Source organism: Loxodonta africana, chromosome 25 (genome assembly GCF_030014295.1).
Source record: "Loxodonta africana isolate mLoxAfr1 chromosome 25, mLoxAfr1.hap2, whole genome shotgun sequence".
NCBI lineage: Eukaryota > Metazoa > Chordata > Mammalia > Proboscidea > Elephantidae > Loxodonta > Loxodonta africana.
This window is the reverse complement of record NC_087366.1, coordinates 30,201,308-30,216,909: the sequence shown is the minus strand read 5'-3', so window position 1 is coordinate 30,216,909 and position 15,602 is coordinate 30,201,308. Positions and strand designations below refer to the sequence as shown.

Here is a 15,602-nt window from a genome sequence, read left to right as displayed (position 1 = left end):
ATCAAAACCTCTGGGACACAACAAAAGCAGTGCTCAGAGGTCAATTTATATCGATAAATACACACATACAAAAAGAAGAAAGAGCCAAAATCAGAGAACTGTCCCTACAACTTGAACAAATAGAAAGTGAGCAACAAAAGAATCCATCAGGCACCAGAAGAAAACAAATAATAAAAATTAGAGCTGAACTAAATGAATTAGAGAACAGAAAAACATTTGAAAGAATTAACAAAGCCAAAAGCTGGTTCTATGAAAAAATTAACAAAATTGATAAACCGTTGGCTAGACTGACTAAAGAAATACAGGAAAGGAAACAAATAACCCGAATAAGAAACGAGAAGGACCACATCACAACAGACCCAACTGAAATTAAAAGGATCATATCAGATTATTAAGAAAAATTGTACTCTAACAAATTTGCAAACAGAGAAGAAATGCATGAATTCCTAGAAAAACACTACCTAACTAAACTAACATGATCAGAAGTAGAACAACTAAATAGACCCATAACAAAAAAAGAGATTGAAACGGTAATCAAAAAACTCCCAACAAAAAAAAAAGCCCTGGCCCGGACGGGTTCACTGCAGAGTTCTACCAAACATTCAGAGAAGAGTTAACACCACTACTTCTAACGTATTTCAAAGCATAGAAAATGACGGAATACTACCTAACTCATTTTATGAAGCCGCCAAAACCAGGTAAAGACATCACAAAAAAAGAAAATTACAGACCTATATCCCTCATGAACATAGATGCAAAAATCCTTAACAAAACTCTAGCCAATAGAATTCAACAACATAGCAAAAAAATAATCCACCACGACCAAGTGGGATTTATACCAGGTATGCAAGGCTGGTTCAATATTAGAAAAATCATTAAAGTAATCCACCATGTAAATAAAACAAAAGACTAAAACCACATGATCTTATCAATTGATGCAGAAAAGGCATTTGACAAAGTCCAACACCCATTTATGATAAAAACTCTCAGCAAAATAGGAATTGAAGGAAAATTCCTCCACATAATGAAGGGCATCTATACAAAACCAACAGACAACATCATTCTAAATGGAGAAAGCATGAAAGCATTTCCCTTGAGAACGGGAACCAGACAAGGATGCCCTTTATCACCGCTCTTATTCAACATTGTCCTAGAGGTCTTAGCCAGAGCAATTAGGCTAGACAAAGAAATAAAGGGCATCCGGATTGGCAAGGAAGAAGTAAAAGTATCTCTATTTGCAGATGACATGATCTTATACACAGAAAACCCTAAGGAATCCTCCAGAAAACTACTGAAACTAATAGAAGAGTGGGGCGGAGTCTCAGGTTATAAAAGAAACATACAAAAATCACTTGGATTCCTCTACATCAACAAAAAGAACATCGAAGAGGAAATCACCAAATCAATACCATTCACAATAGCCCCCAAGAAGATAAAATACTTAGGAATAAATCTTACCAAAGATGTAAAAGACCTATACAAAGAAAACTACAAAGTACTACAGCATGAAACTAAAAAGGACCTACTTAAGTGGAAAAACATACCTTGCTCATGGATAGGAAGACTTAACATAGCAAAAATGTCTATTCTACCAAAAGCCATCTATACATACAATGCACTTCCGATCCAAATTCCAATGAAATTTTTTAATGTGATGGAGAAACAAATCCCCAACTTCATATGGCAAGGAAAGAAGCTTCAGATAAGTAAAGCATTAGTGAAAAAGAAGAAGAAAGTGGGAGGCCTCACTCTACCTGATTTTAGAACATATTATACAGGCACAGTAGTCAAAACAGCCTGGTACTGGTACATCAACAGGCACATAGACCAATGGAACAGAATTGAGAACCCAGATATAAATCCAACCACATATGAGCTGCTGATATTTGACAAAGGCCCAGTGTCAGTTAATTGGGGAAAAGATAGTCTTTTTAACAAATGGTGCTGGCATAACTGGATATCCATTTGCAAAAAAATGAAACAGGATCCATACCTCACACCATGCACGAAAGCTAACTCCAAGTGTATCAAAGACCTAAACATAAGGACTAAAACGATAAAGATCACGGAAGAAAAAATAGGGACAACCTTAGGAGCCCTAATACAAGGCATAAACAGAATACAAAACATTACCAAAAATGATGAAGAGAAACCAGATAACTGGGAGCTCCTAAAAATCAAACACCTATGCTGGTCTAAAGACTTCAGCAAAAGAGTAAAAAGACCACCTACAGATTGGGAAAGAATTTTCAGCTATGACATCTCTGACCAGCGCCTGATCTCTAAAATCTATATGATTCTGTTAAAACTCAACCACAAAAAGACAAACAACCCAATCAAAAAGTGGGCAAAGGATATGAACACGCACTTCACTAAAGAAGATATTCAGGCGGCTAACAAGCTTATGAGAAAATGCGCTCGATCATTAACCATTAGAGAAATGCAAATGAAAACTAAGATGAGATTCCATTTCACTCCAACAAGGCTGGCATTAATCCAAAAAACACAAAATAATAAATGTTGGAGAGGCTGTGGAGAGATTGGAACTCATACACTGCTGGTGGGAATGTAAAATGGTACAACCACTTTGGAAATCTATCTGGCGTTATCTCAAAAAGTTAGAAAGAGAACTACCATACAACCCAGAAATCCCACTCCTCGGAATATACCCTAGAGAAATAAGAGCCTTCACACGAACAGATATATGCACACGCATGTTTATTGCAGCTCTGTTTACCATAGCAAAAAGCTGGAAGCAACCAAGGTGTCCATCAACGGATGAATGGTTAAATAAATTATGATATATTCACACAGTGGAATACTACGCATCGATAAAGAACAGTGAGGAATCTGTGAAACATTTCATAACATGGAGGAACCTGGAAAGCATTATGCTGAGTGAAATTAGTCAGAGGCAAAAGGACAAATATTGTATAAGACCACTATTATAAGGTCTGGAGAAATAGTATAAACTGAGAACACATACTTTTGTGGTTACGAGGGGGGTGGGAGGGAGGGTGGGAGAGGGTTATTTACTGATTAGTTAGTAGATAAGGACTACTTTAGGTGAAGGGAAGGACAATACTCAATACATGGAAGGTCAGCTCAACTGGACTGGACCAAAAGCAAAGAAGTTTCCAGGATGAACTGAGTGCTTCAAAGGTCAGCGGAGCAAGGGCAGGGGTTTGGGGACTATGGCTTAAGGGGACTTCTAAGTCAATTGGTAAAATAATCCTAATATGAAAACATTCTGCATCCCACTTTGAAATGTGGCATCTGGGGTCTTAAATGCTAAGAAGCGGCCATCTAAGATGCATCCCTTGGTCTCAACCCACCTGGATCAAAGCAGAATGAAGAACACCAAGGTCACACAATAACTATGAGCCCAAGAGACAGAAAGGGCCACATGAACCAGAGACTTACATCATCCTGAGACCAGAAGAACTAGATGGTGCCCGGCCACAACCGATGACTGCCCTGACAGGGAACACAACAGAGAACCCCTGAGGGAGCAGGAGATCAGTGGGATGCAGACCCCAAATTCGCATAAAAGGACCAGACTTAATGGTCTGACTGAGACTAGAGGAATCCCGGCGGTCATGGTCCCCAAACCTTCTGTTGGCCCAGGACAGGAACCATTCCCGAAGACAACTCATCAGACATGGAAGGGACTGGACAATGGGTTGGAGAGAGATGCTGATGAAGAGTGAGCTACTTGTATCAGGTGGACACTTGAGACTGTGTTGGCATCTCCTGTCTGGAGGGGAGATAGGAGGGTAGAGAGGGTTAGAAACTGGCAAAATTGTCACGAAAGGAGAGACTGGAAGGAGGGAGCAGGCTGACTCATTAGGGGGAGAGTAAGTGGGAGTATGGAGTAAGGTGTGTATAAGCTTATATGTGACAGACTGACTTGATTTGTAAACATTCACTTAAAGCTCAATAAAAATTATTTAAAAAAAAAAATCACTCTCCTTACCCCTTACTCCCAGCCCTGGTAACCACTATTCTACTTTCTGATGCCTATTCTGGACATTTCATGGAGCCATGGTGGTGCAGTGGTTAAGAGCTACGGCTGCTAGCCGAAAAGTCAGCAGTTCGAGTCCACCAGCCACTCCTTGGAAACCCTGTGGGGCAGCTCTACTCTGTCCTACAAGGTCACTATGAGTCTGAACAGACTTGATGGCAACAGGTTTTTGGTTTGAACATTTCATATAAACAAAATCTTACAATATTTGGCTTTTTGAGATGGGTTTCTTTCACTTAGCAATTATTCAAGGTTCATCCACATTGTAGCAAGTGTTAATACTTCATTCCTTTTTTATTAATGAATAATATTCTGGGTGGTTGGGTTATTCATTTGTATGGATATATCACATTTGGTTTATCTATTCATAAATTGACAGATATTTGAGTTGTCTCCGCTTTCTGGCTCTAAGATGAACGCTGCTATGAACATTCCTGTTTGGATTTATGCTTTCAATCCTCCTGGGTATATAAACCTAGGAGTAGAATTGCTGAGTCATATAGTTCTGTCATTAACAATTTGAGTAACTACCACATTGTTTTCCAAAGTGTCTGCTCCATTTTACATCCCTATCAGCAATGAATGAGGGTTCCAATTCTACAAACCCTTCTCAACACTTGTTATTGTTTGTCTTTTTATTTTAGCCATTTAAAAGCACTGCAGCAGTGCATCATCAGGGAACTCCCAGAAATTCAAACCAGATTCAGAAGAGGATGTGGAACAAGGGATAGCATGCTGATGTCAGATGGATCACGGTTGAAAGCAGTGAATACCATAAAGATGTTTATCTTTACCTTATTATTTTTTTTATTGAGTACGCAGAGACATTTACTGTGTGGATTATAACAAATTATGAATAACATCATGAAGAATGGGAATTTCAGAACCCTCAGCTGTGCTCATGAGGAATGCGACTATGACCAAGAAGCAGCCATTCCAGCAGAACAAGGGGATACTGCATGGTTTAAAGTCAAGAATGATATTCGTCAGGGCTGTATTCTTTCACCATACTTATTCAATCTGTATGCTGAGCAAATAATCTGAGAAGCCGGACTGTATGAAGAAGAACATGGCATCAGAATTGGAGGAAGACTCATTAAGAACATGCAATACGCAGATGAAACAACTGCTTGCAGAGAGGGAAGAGGACTTGAAGCACCTACTGATGAAGATCAAAGACCACAGCCTTCAGTATGGATTACACTTCAATATAAATATAACAAAAATCCTCACAACTGCCTGATAAACAGAGAAAAGATTGAAGTTTTCAAGGACTTCATTTTACTTGGATCCACAATCAACATCCGTGGAAGCAGCAGTCAGAAATCAAATGATGCGTTGCATTTGGCATATCTGCTGCAAAATATCTCTTTAAAGTGTTAAAAAGCAAAGATGTCACTTTAAGAAAAAAGGTGCACCTGACCCCAAGCCATGGTATTTTCAGTCCCTTCATATGCATGTGAAAGCTGGACAATGAATAAGGAAGACCAAAGAATTGATGCTATCGAATTATGGTGTTGGTGAAGAATATTGAATACACCATAGGCTGCCAGAAGAATGAACAAATCTGTCTTGGAAGAAGTAGAGCCAGAATGCTCCTCAGAAGCAAGAATGGCAAGACGTTGTCTCACATACTCTGAACATGTTATCAGGAGGGACCAATCCCTTGAGAAGGACATCATGCTTGGTAAATTTGAGGATTAGTGAAAAAGAGGAAGACCCTCCACAAGATGGATTAACACAGTGGTTGAAACAATGGACTCAAGGGTAACAACAATTGTGAGGATGGTGCAGTGTTTCCGTCTGTTGTACATAGGGTCGCTATCAGTTGGATTCGACTCATTGGCACCTAACAACAACACAGTGGGTATGAAGTTGCATCTCATTAGAGTTTTGATTTGCATTTACCTAATCACGAGTGATGTTGAGCATCTTTTCAAGTGCTTATTGGTCATTTGTATATTTTTACTGAAGAAATGACTATACAAATTTTTTTGCCCATTTTTAGTTGGCTTATTTGCCCTTTTATTAGTATACCATCAGAGTTTCTTAATACTCTGAATAGGAATCCTTTATCAGTTATATGACTTGCAAATATTTTTTCCAGTCTGTGGGTTGTCTTCATTTTCTTGACAGTGTCCTTTGAAGTACAGAAGTTTTTCATTTTGATGAGATTCAATTTTTTTTCTTTTGTCACCTGTGCTTTTGGTGTCATATCTAAGAAACCGTTGCCTAACCCACTGTCACAAAATTTTACTCCCAAGCTTTCTGCTAGGAGTTTTGTAATTTTAGCTCTTATATTTAGATCTATGATTCAATTTTAGTTAATGTGTATATGGTGGGAGGTAGGCATCCAACTTGATTCTTTTCCAAGAAAATGTTCAGTTATTCCAGCACCATCCATTGAAAAGAATATTCTTTCCCCGTTGAATTTTCTTGGCACACTTACTGAAAAGCAATTTACCGTAAATGTAAGAGCTAATATCGAGTCTCTCAATTCTAGTCTATTGATCTATATTTCTAACTTTATGCCAGTACTATACTGTATTGATTACTGTTTTGAAGTAAGTTTTGAAATCGTTATTTTTCAATGTTATTTTGATTATTCTGTGTCCCTTGATTTCCATTCAAATTTTAGATTCAGCTTATCAATTTCTGCAAAAAAAGACATCTGGGATTTTAGTAGAGATTGCAGTGAATCTGTACGTGAATATGAGGAATGTTACCATCATTTTCTTAAGTCTTCCAATGCGCAACCATAGAAGTCTCTCCGTTTATTTAAATCTTTATTTTTTCAGCAATGTTTTATAATTTTCAGTGTACAAGTCTTGCACTTTTTTGTTAAATTTATTCGTATTTCACTCTTTTAGATGCTATTGTGAATGGAATGTTTTCTTAATTTCATTTTTGAATTATTAATTGCTAATATATGTCAATTGATTTTTATACGTTGATGTTATATCCTGCAACTTTTCTGAACTCATTTATTCGTTCCAACTGGGGTTTTGTGTGTGTGTGTGTGTGTGTGTGTGTGTGTGTGTGTGTGGATTCCTTGGGATTTTCCTTTTTGTGTGCTTTAGGTGAAACTTTACAGAGCAAATTAGTTTCTCATTAAACAGTTAATACAATTTTTATCATAAAAAGGTGTTGGATTTTGACAAATACTTTTGTTGAATCTATTAAGATGAGTTTTTGTCCTTTATTCTATTAATATGGGGTATTACATTTATTGATTTTCATGTTAAATCAACCTGATCATGGTGTATAATCCTTTTTATATGTTTGTATGTTGTTGTATTCAGTTTGCTAGTATTTTGTTGTATATTTTTGCATTTATATCTATAAGGGATATTTATCAGTAGTTTTCTTTTCTTGTGACATCTTTGTCTGATTTTCATATCAGGGTAATACTGGTCTAATAGAATGAATTAAGAAGTGTTTCATCCTATATTTTTTTTTTAGAATAGTTTGTAAAGATTGCTATAGTTTTTTTTTTCCTAAAGGTTTGGTAGAATCCATCAGTAAAGCTATCTAGACCTGGGCTTTTCTTTATGAGAATTTTAAAATTACTGATTCAATTTCTTTACTTGTAATAGATCAGATATGCTATTTCTCCTTGAATCCATTTTGGTAGTTTGTGCCCTTGTAGAAATTTGTCAATTTTACCTAGCTTGTATAACTTGTTGTCACACAGTTGTCCATAGTATCCTCTTATAACCCATGGGTAGGTTGGGTACTGGCACAACTACCCTTGGCACACTCTTTCATTCCTTATGTTATTAATTATGGTTTCTTTGATTTTCTCTCTTGTTTTCAACTGTATTTCATTTATTTCTAGTCTTTATTATCCCATTCCTTCTGCATGCTTTGAGTTCAGTTCTTCTTTTCCTAGTTTCTTAAGGTAGAAGATTAGATTACTGACTTGATATCTTTCTACTTTTTTAATGTAGGCTTTCCCAGCTATAAATTTTCTTCTGAGCTTTTTTTTTTAATCTGTATTTCATAAGATTTAGTATGTTGTGTTTTTATTCTAATTCACCTCAACGTATTTCTAAACTTCCCTCATGATTTCTTTTGACCCATTGGTTATTTAGGAGTATGTCATTTAATTATCACATATTTGTGAGTTTCCCAAAACTTTTATCATTTTTAATTTCCAAGGAGATGAGAGAAAATACTTTGTATAATTTCAATCCATTGAAACTTACTGAGGCTTGTTTTATTGTTTAGCATATGATATATTCTTGCAATTGTTTTATGTGTTAATGAGAAATGTATATTCTGCTGTTGTTAAGTGGAGTGTTTTATAGATATCAATCATGTTTACTTGATTATAGTTTTGTTCAGCTCTCTATTTCTCTGTTGATCTTTTGGAGTATTGAAGCCTCCAACTGTGATTGTTTAATTTCTTTTTACAAATTTCCCTGCAATTCTTCCAAGTATTTTGGGGCTCTGTAAGGTGTATATATGCTTCTAATTATCTTGTTTTCCTGATTGATTGATGATTTTATCATTATAAAATATTCCTTTTTTCTCCCCTAGTAACAATTTTTGTCTTAAAGTCTCCTTTGTCTGATACAGTGTAGCCGTTGCAGCTCCTTTTAGTTACTGTTTCCTTGGCCTATCTTTTTTCTTCCTTTTACTTCCAGCCTATTTGTGTCTTTGAATCTAAAGTGTGTTTCTTGTAGACAACATATAATTTGGTCGTATTTTCTTACATATTCTGCTAACCTATGCTTTTTATTAGAATTTTTAATCCATTTACATTTAATGTAAATACTGATGAGGTAGGATTTGTGTCTGCCATTATACTATTTGTTTTATATGTCTGTATCTTTTTGTTCCTCTGTTTCTCTATTGCTGCCTTTTTGGAGTTAAATTCATGTTTTCTACTGTACCATTTTGACTCTCTTGTTTTTTATTACAATATTGACTATATTTTTAAATATTTATTTTCTTAGTAATTGCCCTGGAGATTAAAACTAGCATCTTAACTTAAAATAATATACTTCGGATTAATACCAACTGTATTTCAATAGTATACAAAATTTTTGTTTGAATATACCTCCTTTGTGTTATTCTCATCACACAAATTACATCTTTATGGATTATAAAACCATCAACTCAGCTTTATAATTATTCTTTAATGTATTTGTCTTTAAACTCACATAGAAAAAGAAAAGAGTTAGAAACAAAACGTGTTTACATTGTGTTTTATATTTATCCATGTAGTTGCTGTTTCTGGTGCTCTATTATTTCACGTAGATTTCAGTTATAATCTGCCACACTTTTATGCATAATGTGCACCTTCTGCGCTTGTTTACAGGCTGTGCCCTCCCCCAGCAAGGTACCCACAAAGCATCACCATGCCAATTCTTTTCCACATGTTGCTTTAAAAAAACAAACAGCATACTGTGCTTGAAACAAAAGCACGTCATGGTGGTGAGAGGGGGAGGGGAGCATGACCAGCAAACAAATGCATAAAAATATGAAAGTATCCTTTCATTTTAGCCTGAAGGTCTTCCTTTAGTATTTCTTATTGAGCAGTTCTGTTGCTGTTTTCAGGTGCCACTGAGTTGATTTCAACTCACAGCGACCCCACATACAACAGAATAAAACACTGATCCTGTGCCATCCTCATAATCATTGCTATGTTTGAAGCCCATTGTTGTAGCCACTGTGACAGTCCATCTCATTGAGGGTCTTCCTCTTCTTCACTGACCCTCCACTTTACCAAGCATAATGTCCTTCTTCAGGGACTAGTCCCTTCTGATAATGTATTCAAAGTACGTGAGATGAAGTCTTGCCATTCTCACTTCTAAGGAACATTCCGGCTGTACTTCTATCAAGACAGATCTGTCCATTCTTCTTGCACTCCATGGTATATTCAACATCTTTATCAACACCATAAATTAAAAGCATCAGTTCTTCAGTCATCCTTATTCATTGTCCAGCTTTCACATACGTTTTGTTGTTGTTGTTTTTAGGTGTCATCGAGTCAGTTCCAACTTATAGCAACCCTATGCACAACAGAATGAAACCCTGCCCGGTCCTGCACCATCCTTATAATCGTTGCTATGTGTAAGCCCATTGTTACAGCCACTGTGTCAATCCATTTCATTGAGGATCTTCCTCTTTTTCACTGACCCTCTACTTTACCAAACATTATGTCCTTCTCCAGAGACTGATCCGTCCTGACAACATGTCCAAAATATGTGAGACACAGTCTTGCCATCCTTGCTTTCAAGGAACATTCTGGTTGTACTTCTTCCAGGACTGATTTGTTCATTCTTTTGGCAGTCCATGGTATATTCAATATTCTTTGCCAACACCACAATCCAAGGACATCGATTCTTCTTTGGCCTTCCTTATTCATTGTCTAGCTTTCACATGCATATGAGGCAAATGAAAACACCATGACTTGGGTCAGGCTCACCTTAGTCCTCAAGGTGATCTCTTTGATTTTCAACACTTTAAAGAGATCTCTTGCAGCTGATTTGCCCAATGCAATGCATCTTTTGATTTCTTGACTGCTGTTTCCTTGAGTATTGATTGTGAATCCAAGTAAAATGAAACTCTTGACAACCTCAATCTTTTCTCCGTTTATCATGATGTTGCTTATTGGCCCAGTTGTCAGAATTTTTGTTTTCTTTATGTTGAGGTGTAATCCATACTGAAGGCTGTTGTCTTTGATCTTCATCCGTAAGTGCTTCAAGGCTTCTTCACTTTCAGCAAGCAAGGTTGAGTCATCTGCATAACCCAGGTTATTAATGAATCTTTCTCCAATCCTGATGTCCTGTTCTTCTTCATATAGTCCAGCTTCCCGGGTTATTTATTCAGCATACAGATTGAATAGGTATAGTGAAAGGATACAACCCTGAAGCACACCTTTCCTGACTTTAAACCATGCAGTATTCCCTTGTTCTGTTCCAAAGGCTACCTCTTGATCTCCGTACAGATTACTCATGAGCACAATTGTTTTGAAATTCCCATTCTCTGCAATGTTATCCATAATTTCTTATGATCCATACAGTCGAATACCATAGCATAGTCAGTAAAATATGCATGCATATTAGGAAATTGAAAATACCATGGTTTGAGTCAGACAGCCCCACCTTAGTCCTCTAGGTGACTTCTTTGTTTTTTAACCCTTTAAACAGGTCTTTTGCAGCAGTTTTGCCCAATACAATAATACGTCTTTTTATTTCTTAGAAAACCCTGGTGGCGTGGTGGTTAAGTGCTACAGCTGCTAACCAAAGGGTCGGAAGTTTGAATCCGCCAGGCACTCCTAGGAAACTCTATGGGGCAGTTCTACTCTGTCCTATAGGGTCGCTATGTGTTGGAATCGACTCGGCGGCACTGGTTTTGGTTTGGTTTTGGTTTTTATTTCTTAACTGCTGCTACCATGAGTGCTGATTGTGGATTCAAGTAAAATGAAATCCTTGACAACTTCAATCTTTTCTCCTTTTATTATGATGTCGCTTATTGGTCCAGTTGTGAGGATTTTTGTTTTCTTTATGTTGATGTGTAATTCATACTGAAGGCTGTAGTCTTTGATTTTCATCAGTAAGTGCTTGAAGTCCTCCTCACTTTCAGCAAGCAAGGTTGTGTCATCTGCATATTGCAGATTGTTAATGAGTCTCTCTTCAATCCCGATACCACATTTTTCTTCATGTAGCCCAGCTTCTCAGATTCTTTGTTCAGCATACAGATTGGGTAACTATGGTGAAAGGATATAACCCTGACGCACACTTTCCCTGATTTTATACCATCCGGTATCCCCTTGTTCTGTTCAAACAACTGCCTTTTGGTCTATGTACAAGTGCCACATGAGCACAATTAAGTGTTCTGGAGTTCCTATTCTTCCCAATGTTATCCATAATTTGTTACGATCCGCGCAGCCGAATGCTTTCGTACACTCAATAAAGCACAGGTATACAACTTTCTGGTATTCTCTGCTTTCAGCTAAGATCCATCTGATGTCAGCAGTGATATCCCTCATTCCATGTCCTCTTCTGAATCTGGATTGAATTTCTGGCACTTGCCTGTCAATGTACTACTGCAGCCATTTTTTAAACTATTGTCAGCAAAATTTTACTTGCATGTGATATTAACAATATTGTTTGATAATTTCAGCATTCTGTTGGATCACCATTCTTTGGGACAGGCACAAATATGGATCTCTTCAAGCAGTTGGCAATGTAGCTGTCTTCCAAATTTCTTGGCATAAACAAGTGTTGCATCAGTTTGTTGAAACATCTCAATTGATATTCTGTCAATTCCTGGAGACTTCTTGTTCATCAATACCTTCAGTGCAGCTTAGACGTCTTCCTTCAGTACTGTCAGTTCTTGATCACGTGCTACCCCCTGAAATGGATGAACATCGACGAATTCTTTTTAGTACAGCAACTGTTTATTCCTTCCATCTTCTTTTGATGCTTTCTGCATTATTCAATACTTGCCCATAGAATCCTTCAATATTGTAACTCGAGGCTTGAATTTTTTCTTTAGGTCTTTTAGCTTGAGTAATGCCGGGTGTGTTCTTCCCTGTGGTTTTCTAACTCCAGGTCTTTGCACATTTCATTATAATTCTTTATTTTGCCTTCTGGAGCCAACCTTTGAAATCTTCTGTTCAGCTCTTTTGCATCATCATTTCTTCCACTAGCTTTAGCTAGTCTGTGTTCAGAAACAAGTCTCTTCTCATATCCACCTTGATGTTTTGTTTCTTTCCTGTCTTTTTAATGATCTTTTGATTTCTTCATGTATAATGCCCTGATGTCATCCTTCAGCTCATCTGGATTTTGGTCATTAGTATTCGACATGTTGAATTTATTCTTGAGATAGTCTCTAAATTCAGGTGGAATATACTCAAGGTCGTACTTTGACTCTCGTGGACTCACTTTAATTTTCTTAAGCTTCAACTTGAACTTGCATGTGAGCAACTGATAGTCTATTCCACAGTCGGCCCCTGGCCTTGTTCTATTTGATGACATTGAGCTTCTCCATCATCTCTTTCCACAAATGTAGTTGATTTAATTCCTGTGTAGGCCATTAGACAAGTTCCACATGTATAGTTGCCATTTATGTTGTTGAAAAAAGATATTTCCAATGAATAAATCATTGGTCTTGCAAAATTTTATCATGCGATCTTTGGCATCATTTCTATCACCAACGCCATATTTTCCTATTATTGAGCTTTCTTCTTTGTTTCCAATTTTTGCATTCAAATAACCAGTAATTATCAGTGCACCTTGCTTGCACGTTTGATCAATTTCACACTGCAAAAATTGGTAAAAATCTTCAATTCATCTTTGCCATTAGTAGTTGGTGCATAAATTTGAATAAAAGTCACGTTTACCAGTCTTCCTTGTAGGCATTTAGATATTATGTAATCACTGACAGCCTTGTATTTCAGGATAGATCTTGAAATGTTCTTTTTGACAATGGATTCAACGCTATTCCTTTCAATTTGTTATTCCCAGCACAGTAGACCATATAATTTTCCAATTCAAAATGGCCAGTACCAGTGCATTTCAGCTCTCTAATGCCTATCTTTAAGAGTTCTATTTCATTTTTGACAACTTTCAATATTCCTAGATTCATACCTTCCATGTTCTAACTTTTAGTGGGTGTTTGCAGCTATTTCTTCTCATTTTGAGTCATGCTACATCAGCAAATGAAGGTTCCAAAACCTTACTCCATTCACATCATTAAGGTTGGCTTTCCTTTGAGGAGTCAGCTCTTTCTCAGTCGTATTTTGAGTGCCTTCCAACCTCAGGGGCTCACCTCCGGCACTATATCAGACAATCTTTCACTGCTGTCCATGAGGTTATCAATGTCCAGTTGTTTCAGAAGTAGACCTCCAGGTCCTTCATCCTAGTCTGTCTTAGTCCGGAAGTTCCACTGAAAATTGTCCACCATGGGTGAACCTCCTGGTATTTGAGATACTAGTAGCATAGCTTCCAGCATCATAGCAACACACAAGCCACCACAGTATGACAAATTGACAGACAAGTTGTGGTGATCAGCTCTGCTATTAACAAATTCTCCCCAAGTTTGGTTATCTGGAAATGTATTAATTTCTCTGTCCTTTTTTGAAAGACAGTTTTTCTGGATATAAACTTCTTGATTGACAGACTTTTTCTTTCAGCACTTTGAATATGTCACCCCACTATCCTCTAACCTCTATGGTTTCTGAAGAGGATCTTTTGTATTTTATTAGTTGCTTCTCTCTGTCTGTTTTCAAGATTCTCCCTTTTTCTTTGGCTTCTTACAGTTTGTTTGTAATGTATCTTAGTGTGGATCTTTTTGCACTTGTCTTAATTACAGTTCATTGAGCTTCATGGATGTGTATATTAATGTTTTTCATCAAATTTGGTAAGGTTAGGCCATTATTTCTTCAGATTTTATATCTATTTCTTCTCCTGTTTGGCAATCCTCAGTTTTTGTGTGTTCACACACTTGTGTCAACTGAGGTGATGTTCCTTTTTTTCTCTCTCTGTTTCTCAGACTGGATAATCTTGATTGACCTATCTTCAAATTCACTGACTCTTTCTTATGTGAGCTCAAATCTGCTTTTGAACCTTTTTAGTGAACTTTTTATTTCAGTTATTATATTTCTCAACTCCACAATGTCTGATTTTATGATTTCAATCTCTATTGATATTCTCTAATTGATAGGACATTGTTGTCAACTTTTTCTTTAATTTCTTAGTTATTTGGACATATTTGTAATAACTGATTTAAAGTCTATGTCTACTAACTCCATCATCAGGGCCTTTAGGGATATTTTTCTTCACTGCCTTTTTTCCTATGTGTGTGGCATATCTCATTTTTCTTTGCACATCTCACAATTTTTCTTGAAAACTGGACATTTTAAATAATATATTGTAACAACTATGGTATCAACTTCTGCTCCCACCCACCCCACCCCCCAAGTTTGGTATTGCTGATGGATTTTTGTTGTCATTGTTGTGGTTTTCCTTGTTGCTGCTTATTTGTTTAGCAACTTTGCTGAACTAATTATTTAATGTGTGACCACTGAGTTATCTGCTAGCTTTTCTTTTTTTTTTTTCTTTTTTAAGTTCTTGTTTTTATTTTTAAGCCTGAATTTTTAGGGATCATTCTTGGGTCAGCCAATGATCCGTTGAAAGATTTCCTTAAGTTCTTTGCCTGTATCCCTTTCACCCTTTGCCAAAGGGATCTGTGTGTAAAAGTATGCCATCAAACTCCAGGCAGTTTACAAGACAGATTTAGCTTTCACTTCTTACTTGTGCAAAACCTCAATGTGAGTCAGAAATGACCTGGAGTGACTGGAGCCTTCTCCTTTCCCAAGCCCATCCTTATACAAGCACACTGCTTTCTAGATCCCCAGAAATATGTGGGAGCATTTGAAATTTCTCTATATTTGTCTAGTTCTTCAGAATATCATTTTAAATTGTTGGCCATGCTCTTTTTTTCCAACTATGATCACAGCCTTTGCACAGTGCCTGTGAGGTTGCCAGAAAATTGCTATTGTTTTGGGTAATATCCTGAAGATAGGATTTTTTTTTTCTCTCTGAGCTGAGCTCTAAATCAA

At 36.8% G+C, this 15,602-nt stretch overlaps 1 long non-coding RNA gene across 2 annotated transcripts in view; it reads left to right on the top strand.

Annotated features, from left to right (window-relative positions):
• The window catches only part of LOC111750903 (uncharacterized), a 74,542-nt gene extending 59,599 nt beyond the window's left edge, over positions 1–14,943 (top strand). For both annotated transcript variants that reach the window (XR_010319401.1, XR_010319400.1), the window contains one exon: positions 4,669–14,943. This is a non-coding gene — a long non-coding RNA (uncharacterized LOC111750903). The remainder of the gene's footprint in view (positions 1–4,668) is intronic.
• Positions 14,944–15,602: the final 659 nt, after the last annotated feature.